Genomic DNA, 10811 nt, shown 5'->3' on the forward strand with positions numbered 1-10811 from the left:
GGGATGCCAGTCATAATCACTCATAAACAAGATATGAACATATGTTAATAACATTATCTTGGATAATGCTTTGTTGCTCAACTTTGTTTTCTTTTTAGTTAACCTGCTGTCTTCTACAAAAGTGTGAGCCCTGAGAAGACAAGATTTAGGTCTTCTTCCTGCTGGGCCATCTGCCCCAAACAGAGTACAACAATACAGGTGCTCAGCAATTGCTCAGCAGCACAGAAAACATCCTGAGCAAGGAGACGGTTGTTTTACACACGTGTGCAAGGGATATGCTTTTAACTTCAAGGCACGAGCAGCTAGCCATGCTTCCGAGCAAATCCCTGAAGATTGGCCATAGATAAACAGTTTAGAGCAGTAATCCAGAGCAGAAGCTGTATTAATAAATCCACAGGATGCATTTACATGTATGCATAATCAGAACTGTCCTACCTGGTCACTGAGCATACATGTGAGCAAGTTGTGTTACTTGTGCACAGTTATATCCAGCAGAGGGAGATGAAATGAAGTAGGAAATTGCTAAGACACCCATATCCAAATCCTGGTGTGTGTGTGGGCATGTGTGTGCACAAGTGGTGGACAGGGGTCTCTTTTCTGTGTGTGGGGCTTTCTGTCCCCGTTGTGCACCTAGTTAGGACCAGGAAGAACCTAGGAAGGTTCTCAGGCATCGTTGATTTAAAGCAGGGCAGCTTCACCTCCTTTTCCCTGTGACATGTCTTTCTTCATGGAAGGAATGCAGAAGCTTGAGTATCTTGAATTCTAGAGCCACCCATGAGGCAGCTGAGGAGTGAGGAAAGGAGACCAAGGGAGGCATCACTGACACACGCCTATCACTGACTGTCCTTAAGCATGGAGAGCACTCCCCTCTCCTCTCCTTCCTCTTCTCCTAGTTCCTCAATAACTCCTGGGCCTCTGAATTACTTTCTACTCTGGCCAGATTAACTCATTTTTATATTTGTCTTTGCTGCGCTTCACTTCCCTTTCCTAAGGAGGGGAAAAGATGAAGAAGGAAGGAACAGGAGCAGCAAGCATGGTGGATGTCCTGGGAAAGACATGCCCTGACCTAACCCCATCCTAGGGACATTTGGGTGGGACAACAGAGGAGGGTTGGCTGATGTTCACACCGAAAGCTGTGGACATGTTATTCTTCTCAGGGCTCCCAGTACCCCTCCGTTGGAGTGTGGTGGAAGGAGGACTTCCCCATCCCAGGAAGAGAGAGTAGGAGGGGTGGCCTGGCTGGACCAGAGGATGGGCTCTGGAAGGCCAAGCAGGAGGCCATACTGAAGAGCTGCTCTCCAAGGCCAATGGGGAAGACCTCAGCAGTGAAGGGCCCTGCCAAGTCAGTGATAGGAGAGGACCACAGAGAAGCTGGAGAGAGGATGGGCACAGTGTCATGGGACCAAGATTTTACAGCCAGTGACAAAAGGATGGAGCCACCATCAAGATGGTCTGGGTCTGGGACTGAGGCTATTCTTGGATTTCCTGTGAGGACAGGAAGATGGCTTGGTTCCTGGGCCAGGATGGAACAATGTTGGGAAGCCTGGGGAAGGCAAGGAAGAGGAAGCACAACTCACAAGCAGTGATGTTCCTTGTTGAAGCTCTTACCTCCACGTGGGAGATCTCTTTATAAAGTTTCTAGGATTTCATTACCTCAGGCGACCAGGGTGCTGGTCATGTTTCTGAGACCCACTGCCTGCCCTTCTAGGTGGCGTCTTGCTCTAGGCGTACCTCTCAGTCCTTTCTCTCCCTCCTTCAGGGAGTATCTTCTGATGCATTCGTGTTAATGCTTTCATTACTGTTCAGCGTCTTTAGCTTATCAATGCGTAGAAGATGCTTGGTACTGACCCAGTATGTGGCCTGGGGTCCAGGCAACTGGGAGTCAAGGCCCATGCTCGCTGACTGGCCCTGGGTACTTTCTCAGATCCTACATCTGTGCCACTGGGAAAATACCATCATTTTTATGTGAGATTGTATATCAATTGCCTAGTGTTGGGAGCCACTAGGTGCTAAGTAATTACCCTTCCCTCTGCCCCTTCCAAATTCCTCAAAATCACAGATTAGTACCCCTCATTTAATAACTAGCTGACAGTTGTTTTGGTTTGGCTAGAATTCACGTAAGGGAATGGGGTAATGTTAAACATCTAATTCATTTTTTATTAATCCATTCAATTAACTGGCAATTCTGCTTCAAATTACATTATTTTGGTCATTTGGAGTAAAATAATAATTAATTTTTAGACTCCACTTATACAACAAAAAAATGGAATATTTTGTCTTTCTAATGATATTTATTTATTTATTTATTTATTTATATGTGCTACTGGAATTGAACCCAGGGCTGCACACACACCAGGCAAGCACTCTACCACTGAGCCCCAACCCCAGCCCTCTAATGATTTTTAATAGTAAAACCAGTTATTAACTCTGTCCCATCATTACAAAAGGGCCATCTGGCTGTTCTGTAGCAAAAGCTACCAAGAAAAAGAGGACAGCGATGGATTGCTACGATATTATTTTTTATAGAAAGGATATGGATCATGAATACTTTAAGATTTTTAGAAAATTAAAGGTAGGAATAAAAAGAGATTTTAAAGCTTTTATTCATAAATGGAAAAATCAAAATTCTTCAGGCACCTGGTGGCACACCAGGCCTGTAGGATCTGAACCTGCAGCAGAGAGCATCTTTCGCGCAGGGTTTGGCAGAACTTGAATTTTTTTTGGCATCGTTCTTTGCATAAAGATCCCACATGAATAGGTGAATAAAGTCATTGTATTAATAAGGACAGGGCTCCAGTGATTTCCCCAGAGGATTGCTCAGTTCACTTTTTTGGTGGCATATCTGAGGATTGAGGGAATAGAAGGAAAGAGAGCAGGGCAGTAGGGAAGGTTCCAGGCGGGTGTTTGGGAAGAAGGCTTTTGTCCTGCCTTTCTGCAGAGCCCTCCCCAGTTGCCAGGAGGGGACAAGCCAACTCACTGATGAGGAAATGTTTAATGAACTCCTCGGAACACCCTATCACTGCCTGAATTAACCGAATGTGCACCAAGCTGATAATAGACAAACTACCGGCTTCGGCTTTGAGAGGCCTGGTTTTTGCCCCCCTCATGTAAAACAGTTTCTTTCTCCCCAAACAAGAGTTTCTCCCGCGAGAGTGTTTTCAGTGGGAGATAATGCACAGAAGGTGTACAATGCCACCGGTTGTCAAAGAAAAGAAGCTGGGGTCCCTTCTAGTGGGTGGTAGGTAAGAATTACTAATCCAATCTGCTTGAGTTAACTCAAAACAAGGATTAGTGTAAAGTTCCAGAATATGTTAATCTTCCTTTATAGAAGTAGACTTCAGCACCGCCACCAACCCCATGGTTTATAGATCCTGGGAACAATGAGCCAATTAAACTTGAGAGGGAAAAAGAATCTTGCCCAAGTTTACTGATTGTTACCTAATACTTTGAGTTGCTTTGATTCTTGATTATTTGGCTTTGTGTCTCAGGCACAGGAAATAAAACATCATTTATTATTCATTAGAATGCTCCTAAGTACAGTATACCTCCTAATTAAACACAAACGATTGTGCCTGGTATTTTTCATCTCCTACCTTATTAAAAAGACTGTTCAAAATGGCTTTTGTGTATAGCTGATATTGTTTTGCCAAATACGTCCATCAATATTAATATTTTTTTTCAAAAACACATATTTGGAGCTTACGTGATTAATGAATGGAACAAATTGTTAAGTTATTTGGGTCCAAACCACTTGCAGAGATTTTTCAAATGGAAAATAGGCTTTTTTTTTTTTTAAGGATAAAAAGCATCTTAGGAAAGGCTGGAAAAAAGTTTCCTGTTCCCTCTGCCAATTTGGCAGTGTTATTTTGGAGACACTTTTATACCTACAATTGTTGACACTAACTTAATTTTAAGGTTTTGCTATCTGAAAAGAATTTTTAAATTATTTGTTGTCATTTATTATTTGGCTTTCTATAAGTACTGATTGGCTTATTTTATTAAAGTATTCAATCAGGAATACAAGTTGTAAATGTTAATAATTAGCAGTTAATGTTGATCATTAGCAGTCAGATATTTATCTAAAAATTCCTCTAATAACTAACAACAACCAACATGGTAACTTACCAATACAGAAGCACTTTACATACTTTTCCTTATTTAAGCAATTTAAATCATTGTGAAGTTGGGGAATTACTTTGAAATTTGCATTGCATAAAACTAATAGGGACTTTTTGTTAATTTTTTAGTTGGTGCATTATAGTTATACATAAAAGCAAAATTCATTGTGATGCATCTTATATCACGTGGCCTCGTTTAATAGAGATGTATTCATGTAACATTTTAAGTAATCCTAAATTGGAGTATGTGTTAAAATACTTTTTATGGAGAGTTTTAAAAATCTTTAATGGTAAGCTCTAATTTTTTTGATTAATGAAATTTGCAACTGAACAAATTTTAATATTCTATACCTTCTGAAGATGTAGCTTCATTACAAGTTTAAAGTTTAGGTACCAGAATCATTTAAAAATTGTTGTACTCAAAACTTATTTATACTATTTGCATTAAAGACTTCGTAATGTTCTCTAAATTTCATTTTCTATCAGCAGGTTTTTTTGTTTTGTTTTGTATTTCTGCAACATCAGAAAATTAGAGAAATGAAAGTTTGTAAAGTTACTAATAATAGTTTAAAATCTGGATTCCCTTCTCTCCTTGGTGTCCATGTGTAACTCTGCACACATAGACAGGGGCAGTCTCCCAGGAATAGGCTTATATGAATGCATTTCAGGAACATGGTCATTTGGTGCAGATAGCTTAGCAATATTCTCAAAGAACTGGAAATTGTTAACATGCCAAGTAGGTGAAAATGTACATGTGGGGGCATTTGTGTGTGTGTGTGTGTGTAATTTTGAATTTTATTTGCAGTATCAATATGCAAATTTATTTATTATAAGTTGAATCTCATTGAAATGAAAATGAAAAGGCAATACTATTCCTTTAATATGGTTCACTAACCTTGTTCACACTGAGTTACTGATGCTCAGTAGGAGTTTGCCAACACCAGTTCGACTCAACCCTTGATGATTATGGAGGATTTAATTATAATTGAAAAAGTAAAAGAAAAAAGGGGGAAAAAAAGAGACTAAATCTAATCCAAAAATCAATTTTGCATAGAATTTAATAACAGATTCAAGCTCAAAATTCTGCAACTAACAAATGAAAAATATCAACACTAGGAAATAAGACTTTAGTTCCCAGCATCAATCCCACTACCTGTGTGGATCCTCCTGACCCGGCTTCTTTCATCAACTTCATGACAAAGGAATTGGCCTCACACTGAGGCATGGTAAATACATTATGAAATAAAGGCAGACATCATAAACAACACCAAAGCGCGTGGAACAGAGTCAAAAGCAGGGCTGCAAACAATTTCTCCCTCTCGTATTTAGGCAGAGACTTCCCCACAACCACAGTTGCCAGTTTTTAGATTTATTCCTCTTAGGCCTGCTGTGAAATGTATGGGTAACAGGCTTCAGTGGTCGCCCATGAAGTTAAAACGGCTTAGGGGTGGTTTATCGCTCAGATCTTCTGCATTTGCTGTGCACACTAACAGAAAATCACAAGAAAAAGTAAAGGAAGTATCCTATGTTTCCTCGTTCAGCTTGAACACTTCCAGTAAGGCTCGCGAGTGAGACTGGCTCCCTGTTTAATAGATAATACGAGCCTCTTGCAAAAAAGTTAGCAAATACTATTTAAAGCGTGGCATGTGTTTTCATTTTGTTTTCTTAATGCAATAATCCAGGCTCGGAGAGAGTAGACTTCTTGGTTGACTTTAACATGGTTCATGATAAAATATGGATGTTTATCAAATGGTGTCCCCTTAAGAAAAGAAAAAAAAAAAAAAAACTGCCAAAATTTTAAAGGATAGATGTTGACATTGCAGGTGTGTCCTATGTATAGAACCAATTTTCCCATCAAGAGGCCATTAGGATTTTGTTAGTAAACAACAATTTGAATGTTCCCTAACCAGGCCCACTCACCAGGTTCTATTGAAAATAAATAAACAGCCCCCTCCCCCAGCATCCTGGCTGTCCCCAGGGGAGGAGCCCCTGGTGGCTGTGCCTGGGCATCATACTCTCCCTGTTCCCGTAACACTAGTGATAATGTAATTGTGCATTATGGTCCTGGACTGAAGGGAGCAGCAGATCATTTGCTTGAAAACACGACCTTTTAATTTAAACAAAAGGCTTGAAAAAATAAAAGTGGGTCTTAAATGCAGTTTAATCAGTCGGGCGAGAGATGTCTAATGAAGCTGCCAGACGGATTTATAGCCAGGCTGTCACTTCAGCCATCATGTTTACAGCTCCAGGAGTGAGATTAGCACGGTGCGAAGGCACAAACTTGGTTGAAATTTCCTGTCTGGGATGGCTGTACATTTTGACAATTTGACAAATTATTTTGTTGGAGTGATGAAGGTTTGGAAAGCCTGACATGGAAGAACTTAGTTCTTTGAGTTTCCCTTCTTTCCAGGGAAACTAGAAGCATGACATCATTGTCACAAAAGGTCAAACCCAACACATTGATAAATGAATTTTCACACTTTTTTCATATATTTTCTAGTGTTTTTAAGGAAAAATTGCCGTTTGAGCCTACACTTCCTCTAAAAGTTCTTTCCAAAATTTGTGTGTGTGTGTGTGTGTGTGTGTGTGTGTGTGTGTGTGTGTGTGTGTGTTGCTAGAGACGGAACCCAGGGCCTCACGCATGCTAGGCAAGCACTCCACCAGGGAGCTATATTCAGCCCCCAAGCCTTGTCCATGGAGGAGACTTTACCCACGTTTTGGTCCTAGTTTTTAACTACTTCTACAATTTGAATTTCCATTGCATTGAATCCTTTGCCTCCGAGGAAAATTTGAGTGTAAGCTTCGGAAAGTTCATCCTTTGCTGGAGGTGTTTAAGTAAGTACTGGGGAATTTAAGTAACTCAGTATTTTATCGTACTACTATTTCATTTCCTAGTGCCATTAGACACACCATATTGTAATTCCCTTTTGGAACAAATGTTCACTGAGTATTTAGCAGAAGATATGCTATTGAAACGGGTAGTCAAGAGGATAGAAACTTCTAATTTTTATTTTTTTTAGTAATATATTCTAAAAATTGAAAATTAAAGAAAAGAGAATTATTACCCTGGAATAAAGGACAGTTAGGTCTTTTCTCCCTCCCTCCCTCCCTCCCTGTCTCTCTCTCTCTCTCTCTCTCTCTCTCTCTCTCTCTCTCTCTTTCTTTCTTTCTTTCTTTCTTTCTTTCTTTCTTTCTTTCTTTCTTCTTTCATCTTTCTTTTTTTCTCTGCTCTTCTCTCTTCTCTGCTCTCTCTCCTTCCTCCCTCTCACCCTTCCTTCCATTTTCTACATTTAGTTGCTGAAAATGGCATGCAGTTGTGCATAAACAACATTATCCACTTTGCTTCCTCTTAATAATCCAGGGAAGCCCTGGCTTAATCTCCCACTCATTTCATGCCTAAAGCACAAATGTATTGCTTTTGTTTTACTACATGTTTCATTCCATCTGTTGGGAGCCGAGTAAGTCAATATTTATCACATTTATAGATTCCGAATCACTAGGGGGAAAATGTCACAACCCGAGAAAAACAAGTCCATCATTCTTTCTTCACTATTTTAAAGTTTATAAGTGTTGTCTCTGTGGTGCTGATTTCACTCTTTCCAGCTAAAATGTTGCAGCTCGCATTATTTATTTTTAATGAAAACGTTTTTTTAAACTCCATGTTTTCCAAGGTTTTCATTTTCCTCAAACCTCTGTAATTGCCTTGTCATGATTATCATTTTCCTTGCACTGTTGCTTTCTATGGAAGCCCCAGGAAAGAGTTACTAAAAATTAAATTTCATGCTTGCATGTGTTTCTGTGATCTGCAGCGTGTATGATCTCGGAGTGCAAACTTCTCTAAAAATAAATGGATTACCCTTTTTACTACACTGTCTGATGTCTCTTCAACAGATAGCTCTGCTTCCCTGTGATCTCTAACCCTCCACAATTGAAATGACAAGCGTTGAAATGGGGGCCTCACGGTGGCGCCCTCTGCCTTTGCCGGCCCCTTCTGCAAACTTGAAAGACGCCTGGATCCCCCTTGAAAGGGTAGAACATCTTCACACCCACATCAGTGGAGGCCACTTTGGGAAACGCTGGTCTAAAAATTAAAATCGTGAGTGCTGCGGAGTGATACTGGCTAAATGGTATTGTACTCTGTACTGTGTGCATGTAAGAATATGTAACAACAAATCCCATCAGTATGTACAACTATAACGCAGCCTTTTTTTTTTTAAAGTAGGAAAAAATTAAAATCTTATGTTACCAAGGTGTTGAGAATTATCACTGCAAAGAAAAGTTCTGTCTTGACTACTGGAGTTTGGGAACATTTTTCTGTTACTGAAACAAAACAATTAAAAAATATTTACATATTTTTTATGTAAAGGGTCTAAAGGGTCAGAATCCCCAAAGTGTCCGTGTACCACCTCCCTTAGAAAAACCTGTTGGAGTCCCTGCTTTTCTTTCCCCAAAGGAAATGCATCATTTGTTGGCAGAAGAGCATTTGACCTTTTATAAACTGCTCTGTAAATATCATCATTGCTTAGTTTGTGAAAGACTAATGTGTTTCCACTAACAAAACTGTCTTTCCAGGGTTGCTGCTCTCTCGAATAATGCTTGTTTTCCTACTGGGATTTCTATTGCTGGCATTTTTTTTAAAGGCAATTAAATTTGTCTAAGGGATTGCACTTTGAGGCAATCCAAGGAATTTTAATCAAGAACCAATGAGAAAGCCAGTCTCAAGTGCGAGGGAGAAAAAAAAATGTGACAAAGTAGCAGACCTCAAAAGTATTAACCAAGTAGATATCTCAGTATTATCTAAGATGGACTTTTAAGTAGAAGTGCACTGTTTTAAAAAAAAATTAAGAAAACATTAAACATGTTTTTCTCTCGAATAACTGTTCCATATTAACTCGGCAATTTCTTTTTAAAGTTTCATTTATTTATTTGCAGTAATGGTGATGGAACCCAGGGACTTACACATGCTAAACAAGTGCTGTACTACTAAGCTCCACCCTCAACCCTATGCTTTAAAAAATTTTTTTAAGACAGGGCCTTGCTAAGTTGCCCAAGCCTGGCCTCCAACTTGTAATCCTCCTGTTTCAGCCTCCAGAGTAGCTGGGGTTACAGGTGTGGTAACTAGGCAATATTAACCAACAATAGAGTTGACTTTTCTCTCTTCACATCAATCAACAAGTATGGAGTTTCTTTTAAAGGAAACACCAGCATGACTGATGCCTTTAAAGAATCTATTCTTTTGAAAAGGGAGAATTACAAGGCAATGATGAAGAGACCAAGTTTGGAACGTGGCTATTCCTATAACATAACTCATCTATTCTTGTTTAAAATAAAGGTGTGGGGGGACCAACTAATAAACAGCTAGGGAAATCAAGTCATGTAACTCAAGGTTCCCAGGACTTCAGCCTTGATGGCTCTTGTAATTCTAATAAGCTTACAACCACAGGTGAAATTGGCAGTTGTCTTTGAGCCAACTCACACACCCCGAAAACAAATATATGTAGTTACTCATGTGCCACCGTGGGAACGTACCATAAAACCAACAGAAAGAAAAATAATACACATGTCATGCAATAAGCATCTGCTATGATGTGCAGCTTCAGGTTTTCAATAGCTGAGCTTTAATACGATAACCACAACATGAACAGCTTTGGGAAACAGAGCAGCCAGGTCAACATGTAGGCCAACGGAATCCATCAGTCAAATGCTGTTCTTTTCAAAATGCAGCTATCTGGTTGAGCTTCAGTCGAGTGCCTTGTACCCAAAGTTTTGTTCGTCCCAATAGTTTCACAGATACAAATAAAACTGGTGAGCTTGGAATGAAAGTCATTTTTGATAGGTCAGAGAAATTTTTTTTTAGGGAAATTACTTATTTATTCATTCCATTATTCCAGTCACCCTTTTCTTTGTTATTACTCTCAGGAAAGATATTTTAAAATTAATCTAATATATAATCAGGCTGTGTGTTTTAGAAGACCTGAAGATTCTGTCTTAGAAGTCTAAAAATTAGGAAAAATGTGTATTTCTTAAGAGGCTTGATATGCCCCATATGTAAAAATTAGGTAGGGGTTCTTGATTATTAAATTTTGGTGGGCTTAAAATACTGCATCGAGAAAATATTTTTCAATTTTTATATAAGATAAAATTATGTTCTTAATTTATTATCATGTTATTCTTACTTTTAAACAGCCTGTAAACCCGCCCCCCCAAAAAAAAAAAAATGAACTCCTTAGTAACTTCTTTTAGTTTAGAAATATAATGCCAGTAAGCCAGTATTAGTTTAATCCAGAATGAGTGACTGGGGTTGAGGATTTGTTTCCTTGTTACTTGTATCCTTAGCACCTAGATCAGTGTCTGGCACAAGTAGGTGCTCAATAAATATTAGTAGAATGAATGCATAAGTGAATGCAATATGAAACTGATAAAAGGCTAACTTTGAGATCTATTAATTGTCTGAAACCCTAATTATGGTTATGACAGTTAAAACAGAGATTGGTTGATTGATTTTTGATGTTTACATTTCCCTAAGTGCTAAAGGCACCTGGGGTTTTTTAATTTTTTTTTTTTTTTTTTTTTTAAGTCTTGCAGAAATGATTCCGTCTTCTCTGGCTTGGAAAACCTTCCTCTTCCAAAGAGCATCTTAATTGAATCCTTATACAAATCTTAAGGAAGGCATTTAGTGCACGCAATTGTTGC

This window comes from Sciurus vulgaris, assembly GCF_902686455.1.
Source record: "Sciurus vulgaris genome assembly, chromosome: 2".
In the NCBI taxonomy this organism is placed as follows: Eukaryota; Metazoa; Chordata; class Mammalia; order Rodentia; family Sciuridae; genus Sciurus; species Sciurus vulgaris.